At 39.9% G+C, this 15,447-nt stretch overlaps 1 protein-coding gene across 3 annotated transcripts in view; it reads left to right on the top strand.

Moving 5' to 3' along the window:
• Positions 1 to 15,447, top strand: part of srfb (serum response factor b) — a 38,790-nt gene that overhangs the window by 10,908 nt on the left and 12,435 nt on the right. The gene's annotated exons all lie outside the window — the stretch shown is intronic.

Genomic DNA, 15,447 nt, shown 5'->3' on the forward strand with positions numbered 1-15,447 from the left:
ATTACACAAAAATATCTATGTGTTTTTTGATGTTCTTCTTTTCTCCAAGTTGTACCATAGATTCTTATTTTTAACTTTTGTCTGGGCTTTGATTGGACCTTTACATTGGAGCCGGGGCTTAATTTTAAAACCGCTGTGCTGGTTGAAGGGAAACCTTCGCTTCCGTCTCTAGTCTTCTGCAGCCTCTAACAGGATTTATCATCCAGGAGGTCCCCACAGCATAATACTGCCCTCACCATATTTAACTCAGGGGGTTGTGTGTTTACAATCAGGATTCTTGAGTTCTAAATTATTGCAACTAACAACTACTTGTACTCAAAAACACTGTTTACGCAGCTTGACAGGTGGCTTAACGGCCCTATGTGAGATAAACATGGACCTCGATGATCCAGATAGCATTTTGCAGGTAAAATGCTTTTTTTTTTTTTTCGTTTTTAGATATTTTGGTTAATTTTTAACATTCTTCCATTAAAAACGAGATTTGGTTTTGTACGATTAATCAGTTGATCCTTCTGTCTGAGGTGTGGATCCCAGCAGCTCCTCCTGTGTCTCCATGGGTGCTTTAGCTGCTTCTCTGACTAATACTCTCCTAAAGTATGTTTTAAATAATAATAAAAAATATATATATTAGGGGTGGAACGGTTCACAAAATCTACGGTTCGGTTCGATTCACGGTTTCGTGGTCACGGTTTTCAGTTCGGTTCGATTCGGTACATGTTGATTGTTACACCGAAATCCCATAAAAAATTATGAAATTAATGAAAAATCCCCAAAAAATAATGGATTGTAATTATTTTAAATGATCTGCGGAAACCCTGGATCATTTCCGTATGTTTTGCTGCTTTGAACTTAATCATCTCGCGCATGCTCTCTACCATGCTCTCCAAGGGACTCAGAGGGGAGCGGACGGAAGCCACAGTGGAGGCTGCAGGCTTTGCTTTGAACAGCCGGTCTGGAGGGCAGCGGGGCGGAGCGGGGGTTGCTGACGGAGTATGAGGGATTTCGGGGTTAGCATGACATGTTGGTCATGTTGCTGTTAGCATAACCAAAACGTTTTGCACAATGCTTGCACACTGTTGCACTTTTATCCACAACTTTCTTTCCGCCGTCATTGTAAGTCACTCTAAATGCAAAGCGCTCCCATACAACAGACCTATAAAGTGCTGCTGGCGCGTCTTCCAACTCCTGTTCTTTCCCACTCGCCATACCCACACAAAACTCCACAACAACTGATTTTTTTCCCTGTTACACCCGCTGGCTAAGCTGCTTCACTTCTTCTTCTTCTTCTCCTTGTTTACTACTGGTGGTTGGCTTTGGTCGCAGTACCGCCACCTTCTGCTCTGGAGTGTAAACGCTTCGCCCATGAGAAAAAGGAGCAGAGCATGAACTGAACGAAACACACGCGAATCGAACCGAGATAGTCGAACCGAACGGTTCGGACGGTTTTCATAAATCGTCCCATCCCTTTTATATATATATATATATATATATATATATATATATATATATATATATATCCTTTTAATGGTTCTATTTGAGATTACTCACTCCTAATCAAGCCCAACACATTAATGTTGTAATGTCACATGTTCCAGCCATACATTTACAAGGTACTGAAGGTTTTACTAGCAAACTATCTTACAAAGCCGAGAAAATGTCTCTGTAGTTCCTTGTAAGGTGTTAGACCAAAGACGGAGTCAGATATGGAGATTTGAGGAATTAAGTGAAGGGAATGATCTCTAACACATTTCCTCTGTGACCTCTCTTCAGCCAGAGAAAAAAAAAACACACACACTCCTCCTAAAGATAAATCCCAGCAGGTCTGGGATGTGTTAGGATAAGAGACGAGTACCCGGCTCAACTGAGCCTGTTAGTGACATGGAAGGCTCTGTGTTTGTTCTTGAGATAACATCTTTAAGCGTTTTTCTTAAAAACCCAAATTCAACAAATCCACACATTAAAACTTTGCACCATTTTGCAAAATTACTCCTTAAACATTTGGATATGAATCATACAAATCTAAAAAAAAAAAGCAGCTTTTATGCTTGGATGCACAAGAGTTTGAGGGAACTGAATAAAATTGCACAAAAAAAGCACTTTTTTTTTACTTTTACCAATTTTGTGCCATTTTATGCTGGCAAAAAAGAAAAATTAAAGTAAATAGCACTGAAGGGAGTCACTTATAATGAAATGTAGAAGAACTTGAGAGTAATTGTTTGTTTGCACATAAATCTAAAGCTGAAATGCATCCCCAGCGTCTCTCCTGCCGTTTGCACCTTCGTGCGATGGTGTGCTGGAGGCTGATATTCCCTCCGCTGTTTGCACAGCTTAAGTGTGCACCTTTTGAAGACGGACGCTCGCAGGCCCCCTGTTCGCTGTTTTCACAGGGCGCCAGCTAGTGCGTCCCAGACTCCCCGTCAAGGATGGGAGCTCAACCTTTGCCTTTTAATCCACTCTCATGCCCGCTCCGCTCATTGATAAAAATTAGATTCTGCCTCTGTTGCCATATATGGTATGGTTTCCCTGCCTGCACTCTTGGCTGAGGCCCCTCGCATTCCTTATAAGCTGCAGCTGTCTTTGGAGTCCTGTGATTTCGACCCTCCGCTCCAACCCCCACCCCTAAACCCTCTGGTTTAGCGATACGGCGGGGAGCTTTGGATGCAGATACAAGCAAGTGGGCTGGAAACATTTATTCAATACTGGTCGTCTTGCTTCCAGTGACGTCTGGCATGGGTGCCGGTGGCCCAGTGCCGCCCCAGCTTTTAGCGCTGCTTAAAAGCTGTTAACCCTTATACAGAAGATTTATGTGGGATCCATGCACTGTTATGGCTGAGGCCCGGCAGGTGGATACGATTTTTGAGGGATGGTTTCAGTGTAGTGGCTCTGCCGTATGGCTGCTGCTGTGCGAGCGTCTGGACTCTGTCCATGGTGAGAGTGGCGTGTCATGCATACAGACCAAGCTAGTCTAAACAATTCAGTTTGCAGAGGCTGGAGGGGGAAGTAGAGAACTTTTTGGAAAGAGGGAGAAAAAAGGAGGTTTAGGAGATAAGTAGACATGATTTAGAGCCGTGAGCCTGAAATGTTCAGATGATAGAAACGGTGCTGCTGAGATGCCGCTGCTTGTGGTTGGAAGATTTTAGACGTTTCTTTTAGAACATGTAAAGTAGAGCAGCAGACCCCCCCTCCCCCGATTGCACACTGCTTGTCAGTTGGCTGAATAACGGCATGCTATCCATTTCCTTAGCTTTGAAAAACAAGAAATGTGGATATTTAGAAAAAAAACGTATGGTTAATATCAGTATCATGCCTGTTACACATCTTAACCGTCTACATTTCATCCAAAGGTTTTAAAAAGTTACAGGTGTGAACCCACTGAAACTTTACATCTAGAGATCGACCTTTAAAGTTTATTCTGATACCGATTATTTTGATATTAGTGTCATCCCGATATGTGCTGCCAATTTTTTTTCTTTATTTCTATCCTCTTATCCATTTATGTAGATTGCAGAGAAGGTGAAGCAGTTACCAGGCTCGCCTGCTCCTGCACCCTGCTGCCCAGCTGGCTGAAGGGTGATGACTAAAGCTCTCTTACTACTGATATTAAGCACTAATCCAGCTGTTGATGTGTCTATATAGGATAGTTTGATTAGTGACCGATAGATTCCCAGTGTATCTCTTGATAAGAAATACCAGAGTTTTTAGTTTTGTTTTTTGTACAAAAACCAAAATAGCAATAACCATGTTATAGCAACACTGTTAGGAGTATAATAGTTGCTGTTGTATTTTAGATAATTGTTGTTTTTCTGCCTTTAAGTAAAATCAGTTCAATCATGTTGTTTTTTTGTTGTTGTTTCAAATGGTTTAGAAGTTGAATTAGTTCATACCATGGTGCTGAGAAACTGCAATGTCTATAAAAAAAAACGTATTACGCCATTAGAATCTCATACCAGCCTTAGACCAGTATTGACTTCTAGAGTGCCGCCTATCAGCCTCATGACGTTGTGCTGTCTTAAAGTTGTGCTTGGAAAGCATCAGGTTGCTGGCTCACTAACTACCCAGCTTACATCAGCTTGTTTAGCATTTTACCCTGTATAGAGAAGAACCTCGAAGTGGGATATTCAGTGCAATAAGCACTCAAACTAAAGTCTGTGTATCAAAATGTGCTTTTTCATTTTTTGGCATAAAACTAGTAGGATCATGTTTTTAGTTTTTGTGCAAACATTGTGGTTCTGATGAAGGTTATGGTCCAGTGGGCCTCTCATTTCGCCCAATGCTTCCAGCAGAATAGGTTGATGCTTCTCTACCTGCTCGGTGTCTGGTGCTCCAGCAGCAGCTTCAGGTTTTTATCTCAGCCTGGAAACAAAGGAGAGCGGCTCAACAAGCTGTTATTAGATGAGCTTTACAGGGTTTTTTTTAAGGACATTTTCCCTTTGTTCCCATGAACATGAAAACAAGAGTTTTTATTTCCCAGCTGTTCTCTGTTAACACAGTGACTGATCCAGTTATTAGATTTAAGCTTTATTGTGTTGACTAAGGAGTTTTGTCTTTGTGGAAATAGAATTTAGCCGCTTAGAAGGGGACAAGTCTGTCATGTTGCTGTGCGCTGCTGGCCAGCTAAATTTAGCTTCTTTGCATATAAAAATGGCAAAATTTATCTCGTAGGTAAAATTATGAAATGCTGTGAAGCATTAGGATTAAATGTGGATGTGTCTGCATATTCATTTGAGTTCTGATGGGATCCTGAGATGGGATCCAGTTGCAGGAATCGGCTAACCATGCATTGGAATGATGGTCTGCCTCCCTTCTGATCAGCTCCACATTCTGCTGGAGCTCATTAAGGTGATTTGTTGGGTAAATGTGGAACAGTTTCCAAATGCATCAGTAACGCTTTTAAAACCTTTTCCAGTTTGATAGATGCTATTGGCAAAGTTTATTGAGTCTCTTTAGATTGGATCATTTTTTAATGCTTTTTCAGATCTTTTTAGTTAGAATAGAATAGAGAATCCCTTCATTGTCCCACAATGGGGAAATTCTGGTGTTTACAGCTGCAAGAAGATGATAAAAAAGGTCACACAAATGTGGACCTTATAGTGAAAAAATAAACAAATGAAATAATGTACTGTAAAGAGTTTTAACAATATACCTGGAGAATAAATAACCAGTATACACGTATGGACATTTCTACAGTAATGGATATCAGCATGTTATTTAACTAAGGTGGAAACTGTGCAAAATTAGCATGAATGTAACAACTTATTCAGGTTATTGGGAACAGAGATGGTTATAGAGTCTTACAGCGGCTGGGAGGAAGGATCTGTGATTACGCTCCCTGGTGCATTTAGGGTGCAGCAGTCACTGAAGGAATTCTCCTGTTCTGCAAAAACCTTATGCATAGGATGGCAGACATTATCCCACAGAGATGTTAATTTAGTTAGGGTCCTTTTGGGGCCTTAGGGGCCTTCCTGATCAGCTTATTCAGCTGCTTTCTCTCAGCTACAGAGAAGCCATTTCTCCATCAGACAGCTCCATAGAAGATGGCTGATGCCATAACAGAGTCAAAGAAGGTCTTTCGGAACACCCCTGCACTCTAAAAGACCTAAGTCTCCTCAGCAGGAAGAGTCTGCTCAGACCTTACCTACTTCATGTTGTCAAACAGGTCCAGGTCTACTAAATTTTTTTTTCTGTAGTAATCAGACCATATTCTACTTACTCAGGTTATCTTTGCCAGAAATTAAAATGTTTTATACTGAATCACAGATGACATTGATTTTGTTGAGCCATTATGTTTCTAACATTGGGGTATTTTGTTGGATTCGTGCCTGCTCTTAGTTGTTGAGGTGCTAAAGCTCAGGGAAAATTAGCAGATATTACAATATCCACATATGATATCGTATTTATAAGTATCCCTAATTTTATTCAGTCCTAGATTTGTTTGGCAATCATATCCAGCCCTCTTAAAAGTAAATATCCTAGTGTTTTTTCTTACTGCATCCTTTTGAATGTTTCTACAAAATTTAAGATAAAAATGGCCTAATGCAAAGTTTTTTTTCCTTTTTTTCTGGGATCTGTGCTCTGTGGGTTTTTCTTGGACAGGGGTATCTTAAAGGAGAAGTTCGGTTTTTTACACTTTAAGCCCATTTTCTGTAGTGTCCAGGATGAAATCGAATGAAGGACACCAAAATTTTGACAATTGGTCCTGTCTCTGCTTTTTGGCTCATTTAGAATCAACCCCTGGCTGCTTTAGAATGGCTAGCATAGAGCATGTCCGATAATGTCCTTAAAACAACCTTAAACGTTCTTTTTTTAAAATATGCTACTCACCGTGTCGTCAGCGCTGTTCAATGACGTTCCAAAAAAAGTTTCGTGAAGAAAAAACGTTCCTGTAGTGTTTTATTTAGCATTTTGTAAATCCCATTGAGTTCTGTAGGAATAGTCAATATTCCGCTGCCACCGGAAACGGAAATGGGGCCTGTTTACACAGTTGTAGTCTTTTCGCTTCACTCTGTGTACTCCGACGTCGAGAATCAAGAATCCACCTTTCGTATTCCATTTTCAGAGTTTTTTAAAGTGTTTAACAGAGACGTTAGCACCTCGACGTCGGAGTACGCAGAGTGAAGCGAAAAGACTACAACTGTGTAAACAGGCCCCATTTCCGTTTCCGGTGGCAGCGGAATATTGACTATTCCTACAGAACTCAATGGGATTTACAAAATGCTAAATAAAACACTACAGGAACGTTTTTTCTTTACGAAACTTTTTTTGGAACGTCATTGAACAGCGCTGACGACACGGTGAGTAGCATATTTTAAAAAAAGAACGTTTAAAGTTGTTTTAAGGACATTATCGGACATGCTCTATGCTAGCCATTCTAAAGCAGCCAGGGGTTGATTCTAAATGAGCCAAAAAGCAGAGACAGGAGCAATTGTCAAAATTTTGGTGTCCTTCATTCGATTTCATCCTGGACACTACAGAAAATGGGCTTAAAGTGTAAAAAACCGAACTTCTCCTTTAACTGAAGCATGCTTTAAAAGAAGAGTCTAAGCAGTAAATTCTCAGTATGCTCTGGTTCTTCCCCCTTTCTTACTCCCCCCCCCCCCCCCCCCCCCACCCCCCCCCCCCCCACATCCTCCCTACTGCTCAGGCTGTCAGCATCATCGCAGTTTAAATCGAGTTTAGTGAGGCTGCAATAGTCCTACTAACCTAGAACTGAGATTAAGACCAGCGTCCTGACCCAAACCGCTGCCCTTCTGTCTGCAGTTTGCCGTTTTAATAGCCCCGCTAATGGACTTTAATGAGACCACTATTTAATGTATTGCACATTTATAACTGATATGCAGTGATTGCATGTGTTAGTAGGGGAGGAAAGCAACATGAAGTCACACACCACCCCCAGCCCCCCCACTTCCACCTCCTTATTTTACAGCAAGCAACTGGACAGGTCAGCCGCCATTGGCTGCACCTCCTCCACTTGGGCTGCCTTGCCTTTTTTAGCAGTCCCAAATGGAGCTGCAAATTCCATGTTGCTGGCAGGGTGACAAACTGGGAGATGGGAGCCAGCAAATGGGAGATTAAAAGAGGGCCAGTCACCAGTAAACTGCACAATGGCCTCTCGCTCCGACACTGGACCAGTCTGCCAGTTGTCACCTTCAGTTTGTAGTGAATGCGCCTCATATGAAAAAGGGAAATCTTTTGTGTCGTTTTATCCCGAATCAGTGTCTTTATCTCTTAAATCAGGAGGTCAGGGGAGGCTTTTCCTTTTTTTCACACGGAAAGAAAGTTTAATAAAAACAAATAATTTTAAAAACCAGTGAACTGACAGAGGTCACTCAGGGTGCTTTAATAAGACGGCTGGTTTGTTTACTGAAATATTTCAATATTTAACCGATGGATGACGTGAATGACTTCATCTCTGTTTCAGCTGTTACGTCCTTCAGTTGTAAAATGGATTAGATTGCAGGTTAAGGAGGCAGGTCTTATTTCAGATGACTTGCTGCTCTTCTTGCTCGATTGTAAACGCGTGACATAATTTGCTGTCGTAACGTATCAAGAGTCAGTTAATCTGCACAGATAGGTGCCGGCCCCCTTTTTCTGTTAATCCAATGCATCAGACATTTGAACTCCTACATAGGGCTCCAACTTAAGATTACTTTGCAAATTGATTAATCTTTTGATTATTTTTTTTGACTAATAATCAGATAGGCAAAGGTTCCTTGAAGATATTTTACTAAATTAAACCAGGTGAAACAAAAACTTTTCCACTTGAGGGGTTCTGGATAGAGCATTTTGACAGATGAAAACTTTTTTTTTTATCTTAAATGCAAAATGTTTATATATTTTTTTACAATCTTGATATAATCACTACTTTAGATAGGTTTCTCTGTCAGCTAAAAGCATGTTTTAAAGTCTCTATACTCCAGTTAATGATTAATCGATTACTAAATTAGTTGGTGTTTATTTTGATAATAGATTAATCTGATTAATTGTTTTAGCCCTACTCCTACAGTCTTTAAACTGATCGACCAAAAGCAATTATTTTGTATTTAAAACTATAGACATTGTTTGGGCAAGTGTTTTGATTAGATGTGTAAATTGGACATAATTCGCCATTTTTTGTTGTATTCTGTCTTTTTCAAACATAATTGCAGCAGTTTTTAGTTCTTGTTTATAGTTCAAATAAAAAATACAAAAATCTATAATCTGTTTCAAGTCAGGAAAGCCAAACTCTTTATCTTCAGTCTGAACAGTCATGTTCTTCTGCCCTGAAGCCCTAAAGCTCAGTTTATAAAACTATTTGAATAATGACATAAAAGAGCAAACTGCTTTGAATAAGATTAGAAATGTAAAATATCTATTGCTGTGGTTAAACTTTTAGGCACGAGGGAGCAGACAAATGACATAATCGCTAAAGTTTTTTGTTAGATTATACAGTTCACCAAACTTTGCTGCCTTTAGATTAGCTCAAAAATTGCTGGGGTTTTAAAGACTGTTACCAGGTGTGTGAAAAAATGTAAAATGTCAAGATGGGTTGGTGTAAAACATGCTGCCACAGGAAGGTAGAGCAGTGAGAACATGTTCTGTGGAGGGAAAAATTATTCAAATCCTGGATAATCACATGAATAATGGTTATTCAAACTTTGCAGAACTTTCAGCTCAACAAATTGAGCAATAGTTAAATGTAATCAATATATGTTTTACAATCTCACTCAAATACTTTGAAGTGAGATTATCTAACAGAATAATCCCTGAAAATTGGGGGGGGGAAAAACCCTGTTTTTCATCAACTAATTGAAGAGGACCAAAGTTACTCTGTAGGAATTCACAGCTCAGGTGGGAAAATCTTTAGTCAGGCAATTTATTTGCAAAAATGACATCAATGGAGTTTTAACCAGAAAAAAGACGCAGGTCCTGCTTTAAGAAACAACAAACACGGTAGAAGCTCTTGACATGGCAAATATATTAAACTTTTTGCTTTACTTATTAAAAATAAAACACATGTGGCCAATAACTAATGCTGAACCTAATTGTTTTCCTTAATGGAATGCATTTTTTCCGAGCAGGGATAGAGAAGCTTGTCTGAGATGATTGGCAGATGAATGGGTCTAAATACAAACCGATCCTGGAAGATGGAGGTTTTCAGACTTTGGACTGGGGCAGAGGTTTATCTTCTAGAAATGGCAATGACCCTGATCGTACACTTTAAGACCTACAAGAGGCTTTTGTAGATCAAAGCTTACTCATCATAGACTGGACCAAAGTCTAGACCTAAATCCAGTAGCCTACCCTTTAGGTTTGGTCATATAAATCAATGTCAAAACTATCAAAATTAGCTTAAAGGATTTGATCAAAAAGCAAAATTGCAGTTTCTTTTCAAAAAGCAGTTGCAGTTATTTTTATTTATTTGTTTTCCCAAACTAAAAGCAGGTAGCTGTTTCACTTCAGGATCTCATTGTTTTTATGACCTTAAAAGTTTATTTATTCCAGAGCTGTAACCGTTTCGTAGCCTGTCTGTCTCGTCTGCCTGGCTTTGTGTTCCCTGGACCAGGCTGCGTTTTACAGCTGCTTTTTGTATCTCTGCTTCTATCTCCTTGAACCCCAGTCGGCCTCACCGCAGACGGCCGCTCACACTGAGCCTGGCTCTGCTGGAGGTTCCTTCCTGTTAAAAGGAAGTTTTCCTCTCCACTGTCGCTACAAGCATGCTTAGTGTGAGGGATTGCATTTGAGTCGATGCAATCAACTGGTTTTCCTTAGATAGAAAACTTTGAATCAATTTGACTGGATGATCTGGTGAACTGTAAAGTGCCTTGAGATGACATGTGTTGTGAATTGGTCCGATATAATAAACTGAATTGAAATTGAATTGGAAAAGTACTTATTTCTACTCGCATGCGTGGATCTTTCTGCTATAGCTCTCTCTTTCCTTTAGCAAAGCCACTTTAAATCCGTTACTGCCACCTAAAGGGCTGGAGTGAGAAAGTAAAGGTCTTTCTCTTTTTTTGAGAGAGAATTGAGCACCTCTGCAATTTGAAAATTGTGATTATATTGCAAATTCATTCAGTTAAATCTGCAGCATGTTAATCCATGTGTGCTTTATTTGAAGTTATAAATGTAAGAGACGATTTTGTCATTAATCTAACATCTTTACTGTTTTAACTTCATGCCATGTTGGCCTAAGTTACTATGTATGCACTTTCATTACTATGAAGCAAGCTAGTTGACTTATGAAGCCGGTCAAACAAAGCAGTAGCTCAGTGGAAGCCCTCTATCTGGGTCAGACAGATAGTGACGGTCAGACTGGACATTGGTTGATGGTAGGAGGAGCCGACGTGGCACACCTTCTGAAGTTATCCTCCCAGCCACTGATTGGACCTCGGTGACAACACGACTGCAGAGCGGGAGCAGATGATCCCCTCTCCCCTGAGTAGAGGAAAATGGGCAAACTGGAACATGATGACCTCGTCATGTCAGTGAGCCATTTTCTTGAATATCTGTGTTATTCAGCGTCTCGGTCTGGTTGCTTAAAAAGCAAGAACTGTGGGGGGTTTTTTCTTAAGAGGACCCATGCTGCCTCATCCGGCCTGGAGGGGGTTAATTTGCCCCTCAGAGGTGCTCAGGTTTCTCTCCAGCTGTCTGTGCCCTCAGCTGTTTCTACTCTGAAGCATCTCACCCAGATCTGCCCCTGCCAGTCCAGGACGCACGCACACTTTTGTTCTCCTCTCACCTTCTCTTCTGCCTATTTAGGAGCAACTTATTCCCATTAGCTTATTATTTTTACAGTTTATTAGCTGGTGTCCAAATAGAGGGAAGATGTTTTACAGCCGAACTGAGTCCTGCTCTGGCGCGTGAATACATTCGCTTTTCATGCTGTGCTCTGAGGGGTAGAACAACTGCGAGCGCTCGGGTTGCCCCTCCCCCTCTGACGTTTGAGCTGCTGTTTAACCAAGCAGGTGAAGGACCTTGGACTTCCTACGCCTGGAACTGAGCTGCAGAACTTTCAGCTGCTCAAAACGACAAAGTTCTTGGTATTTAGTTTTTTTTTTAAAGGAGACCAATGTATTTGTTGATCTTCTCCTCATACAGACCAGAAACTGCGGAGCGTTTAAGTTCAACATGAGCTTTGGGTTTGACTGGGCTGCAGTAAGGTAGCTGCTCAGCTCCATCTCCATGTTTGCATGGGTGAATCGTCTTATCAGACGAGCCGATGCAGGAGCAGCCACCTCTCACCCATGTAATCAGTCACATATAAAAACCAACAGTAGTTTGCCAAGACGAGTCCTTTATCATTGTCAGATATTTTACATGCTTACTGTCTCTCTCTGTGTCTAACGGGACGATAAACCTGGATAATCACTTTTTTTATTTTCATTTTTTCCTTCATACTGCTGTAGAGCAGTTTACATTTCTGATAGACTTTGTTCTGAGGCAGAGACTCTGAAAGCAAAAATAAAATATGGTCTAAATATTAAAAAATGAAAAGTTTTTTTTTCTTTCTCGAGCATCAAATAATTTAAAGGTTATCATGGGGCGGTTGCACTCAAACTGCGGACTGTTTGTAAATGACACTGGGAGAACTGGGGCAAACTCCACAGTGCGCTTTCAGTCCAAGTACGATGCAGGCGACAAACAAGTAGTTGTAAAACCAGAAGGCAACCTGAATATTTATTTTTGTTGTTGTTTTAAGGCGTTTCTGGTATTTTTAATGTCTGGGTTAGTTGGCGTAAAGAAACACAGAACATTGTGGGTTTCTCCTGTTCTGCTTGATCTCCCTGTTCCTGATATGAAAATCTTTCCTTTTTCCTATATATATATATTTTTTTCACTCTTTATGCTAATCAAACAAAAGAGTTCTTTCCTTCCAAGTTAACTCATCATATGCCACCAATATCAGTTTTTAAGTGATGCATTTATGTCTTTATGCACAGATGTTTGTTGCTTCATTTAAACCTAATGGATGATCAAGGATCATATAATAATCTATATAATAATAATAAGCTTTAAAATAATCATTCAGTCCTACAATCCATTAGTTTGTCTGTCCAACCATCTGATGAAAGTTGGAGCTTTCTTCCCTTAGTAACAACATCCACATAATGCACCACACCCAAGCTCCAAAAAGCTGCTCTTACAAAAACACTTTATGTCTGGAATAAAGGTTGGAGCTTTGAACTTGTCCTTCCATCCATGTTGCTTACTTTGTTCTTGTCTCACTTTTTGCAGGTTCTACATTTAAAGCTGGAAAAGCGCTCAAATATCTGCCTAAACATCTTCCTGAACATTTTATATTGATGTTATAAAAGTGTCCATTAATGACTGGGATCTCTGGAGACGGGAGTTTCAAGCTTTAACATTAGAACTACCAACCCACAGTTCTATATTTAAATATCTAGCTTTCAGGTAGTTTAGGGGAAATGTTAGATAAACTTTATATCTGCTTTGTAGCTCCTTTTTAAGACCCATCTTTGTATTAAAGTTGAATCACCTGGAGTCAGACCCTCAGAGCTCTGAACCCACACAGAAATCTAACATCCTAAATGCTTTCTAATATGCAGGCCTCTTCCCATCCTGCTATTAAATGCATCATTAGCATCATGCGCTAAGTGTCGGTGTGAGTGCATGCACTGTGGCACCACGGTTTAGTCGGGCTTTTTAGTCTCAGGCTGACGCCCACTCTGCTCTCATCATGCAGCCCACTCACCGACACATCCTACTAGGTGGTTCAATGGATCCGCACATTAGCGTACGTTGTGATGCTAGATCTCTATTCTTTTGATCATCTCATATGCCTCCCTTCTTTGCCTTTTAACTCTGGTCAGTCTGTTGTCATAGTAACCCAACTAAATAATAGCACAAACACTGTATATTATATATATATATATTAATCCTCTGATCACCTGATATAATCTGATTACAGGATAAGTGGTCAGGAATAATAAATGGGTGAATGTTTTGACATTTAACTCTGAGTCATTAACGCTTTTAAATGACTTGCAATCAGCATTAAGCTTCCATCTCATTAAATTAACTCAATTTGGTGTTTGATTTTATAGGAACACATATTCCTCTTTGTAGCTGTTCGGTGTTTGTGCATGGAGACGATTGCAGGGGCCCCAAATCTGACCACTGAGAAACATGCAGCATATTGATCCATGTAAAACTGCAGAAAAAACACCCTCAGGGGTTTTCTGCTTTACATCTGGATTCATTACTGGTGTAGTTTATGAGAAACTTTCATTTTGCCCCTTTAACCAGTCCTGCTAGTCTTGACTTGGGAGTTATCTTCACTCTTTCATGTTGTACATTTTAAACGTTGGCCTACATGACATTTCACACCATTTCATTGACCTCACCTATTTTCATATTTTAAAAAAATTGTATAAATCCTCATATCTGACACATAATTTAGTTGTTAGTTGTTAGGAATGCCATCCTTTGTGGCTGTGTGTTTGCATAAAACAAAGTTTTTGCCCCAAAAGACCAAAACTATATGAATTAAAGGTTGATGAAACTTTGGAAACTGTTTCTGTGGTTGATCTAATGGTAATTGGCTCAAAACTTGAAATTAAAGATGCATAAGGAGCCATTTCTGTAAAATCATAAAGTATAAGTGGTGGGAGTAATATACAGAGAGGATTGAACTAAAGATTTATGTCTTTGTTTGTTTTTAAGAGGTTGTTAGATGATCCCTTCAGGTTCCTTTTGTTCTTAGAGTTATGGAGATTCATGGCCATCAAAGGAGAGCTGTGACCTTTTTAAAAAACAAATCATTAAATTCTTCAGCATATGAGACTCATTTAGCCTCCTTACCATTTTGTGATTAGTTCAAATTGACCTTTTCTGTGGTATGAAAAAGCCGTCGTAAAACTTTTCACTAATTGTGGAAATAAAAAGCAATAGCTCTGTCCAATTCTAGAATGTTTATCAATAGGAACATTTTCCTTTAAAATAGTTTATTTATTAAGACTATAAATGTGACATGACACACCTGTGCAAAATCTTTTTGTTTACTAATTAAGGACTAAATCTCGCTTGCAGCATAAATCTAGATTAAAATTTAACCCTTGAGCGGGATAATGACAAATTTTAAGATTAGCTTGCATTTCCCTCCCTGCATAAGAAGCTTCGGTCACATAGATCTGGCTCATGAAGGCAACTTTTACATTATTTTGTCAGTTTTTTCTGCGTCTAAAATGTTCAGGAATGAATTATGATTTAAAATCCTGGTTTTGTCTGAAGAAAAGTGGGAGGAGCTAAGGAGTTTCCCTGTCTGACAAACTACGATCACTTCTTGTTCAGTTGTTGGTAACCAGGTTGTGTCGACTGACACTCTTTGTATGTGACTTTTGCATTTCATGTCCTATTTTATCCTTTTTGCAGCTTTAAATAACCATTTTATAACATGTGCCTATCTGATGCGTGTTGGTTTATTTCACATTGGTTTATACTTCCAATTTGTAGGACATGCAAATAACTAGCCTCATGAGACCATCCTGATCTCGCGAGCTTTCAAGATTTCACTCGCTAATCAGTCTGGAGACTCTCCTTGAAGAAAATTTGGAGCCGTTCACCAAACGAACGTCCAATCAGCGTTGGCTTTGAGGCGGGTTGAGGTGTGACACAACAAGAAGCGCGACAGTTCAGTCTAAAGAACATGGCGGCTTCAGCCGATGAAACTAGCGTTAGCGTGGCTATCGAGCAAGTTTTATCAGAATTACAGCAGAATTACAGAGTTTTTCTTCACTGAAAGAAGAGCAAAACACTGCTCTGGAGGCTTTTCTCAGAGGAAAAGATGTTTTTGCTCTTCTCCCGACTGATTTCGGCAAGAGTTTGATTTATCAATTGGCTCCTCTTCGTCGTCGCTCTGTTAAGTCATATGCTTCTTTTGATCTGATTGGTTTATTTGACCCGTCTATCACTAACATAGGCCAATCAGCTAACCAGTATTTTCGCCCC

Source organism: Cyprinodon tularosa, unplaced genomic scaffold (genome assembly GCF_016077235.1).
Source record: "Cyprinodon tularosa strain WSP-4 unplaced genomic scaffold, ASM1607723v1 ctg343, whole genome shotgun sequence".
Lineage (NCBI taxonomy): Eukaryota > Metazoa > Chordata > Actinopteri > Cyprinodontiformes > Cyprinodontidae > Cyprinodon > Cyprinodon tularosa.